We start from the raw sequence: 1339 nt of genomic DNA, 5'->3' as shown, positions 1-1339 counted from the left end.
AAATGAAAGAGAAACCTGTGCAATATCTGCAGAGCAGAACTTTCCTTCCACAGCAATTATTTTTAGTTAGCATATAGCTAAAATCTAACCATGGTTATATAATAGCAGCTGCATTCTGGCGCAATAAGCTGTATGTTTTATATTCAATTAACCTATGATCTGATTAGTCGACTAATCGAAAAAATAATCGGTGATTAATCGATTATAAAAATAATCGTTTGTGGCAGCCCTAGTTGCCAACGCTTTTAATAATCAATTTTATCGATTCGTTGTTGCAGCCCTAGTCCATCTTCATGCGTCTGTCAAACAGCAGCTGGCATGTCTTTTCTTTCAATGTCAAACCTGGAAGGGTCAGTAGATCTTCTCATTAACTTTTGGGTCAAGTGAAGTTTTTTCTCTGTGATCCTGAGTCACTGAACTGTAAGGGCACTGCTGCGGTGCCATGACTGGTTTCCTCCAGGGTGACATCACCCCAGAGCTGACAGCGTGGTCCGCTCTAATGGAGGCACGTGTTGATGAGCAGCCATTCTCTTAAATGGTAGTCTGACACACAAAAAAGAATGGCAGCATGACTCACAGTGTGGTCCATTGTGCACGAASAGAACATTCTGAAATTCTCATCCTACTTTTTTCCCCTCCTCCTCCTCTCTGCTCAACTTTCTGTGAAACYCATTCATGGTGCGTGCCAGTACATCAGCATGAACACATCTGACAAACTACACAGCCATGAATTTTCCATCCCACTCACAGTGGTCACTCTGCAGGGAGCAATACRTTTGATTTGTAATGGTTTGCACTGCCTGAAAACAAGAGACGAGTCCTGAAGAGAGTACAAAAACATATGTGATCTGTATCACTCCCCAACCTRTTTAGAGCTCTACCCCACAGACAAACCTGTACAAGTGGGAGATGCTGGGGACTCATTGGGCCTCATGCAAGAACATGTTTGTATTCTCATCCTAAATTTCTCTTACTTTTGTTCGTACGAAGGGTTCGTACGAACATGCCACATCAGATTCAACAAACTCTTCTATCTTCAGGAAAAGTGTGTAAATGAGCAGTGTAAACTGATGAATGTGTATCAGGTGCTCATGCACGGGGAGAGAAGATTAACATAATCTACCACCCCAAAAACACAATAAGGATATACATTTCCTGCCCCACATACCAGGAAGTGTTCATTCATAAATGACATCGCAAAGTAAAAAGAACTTCACGAGTTCTGAAATTGAAGTCCTTCTGTTAGAGATCCAGAAAAGAAAATCTGTCATTTTTAGCAGCATCAGCTGTGGAATTAAAGGAGCTGCTAAAGCTGAGGAATGAAATGTGTTGTTAATGT

The 1339-nt window shown here is 41.3% G+C and overlaps 1 protein-coding gene across 2 annotated transcripts in view; it reads right to left on the bottom strand.

Moving 5' to 3' along the window:
* arhgap46a (Rho GTPase activating protein 46a) overlaps nt 1-1339 on the bottom strand; it is a 41474-nt gene that overhangs the window by 9947 nt on the left and 30188 nt on the right. The window lies entirely within an intron of this gene.

Source organism: Austrofundulus limnaeus, unplaced genomic scaffold, assembly GCF_001266775.1.
Source record: "Austrofundulus limnaeus strain Quisiro unplaced genomic scaffold, Austrofundulus_limnaeus-1.0 Scaffold175, whole genome shotgun sequence".
NCBI classification, from domain to species: Eukaryota; Metazoa; Chordata; class Actinopteri; order Cyprinodontiformes; family Rivulidae; genus Austrofundulus; species Austrofundulus limnaeus.
Note: the sequence above shows the minus strand (reverse complement) of the source record. Positions and strands in the feature narration are given on the sequence as shown.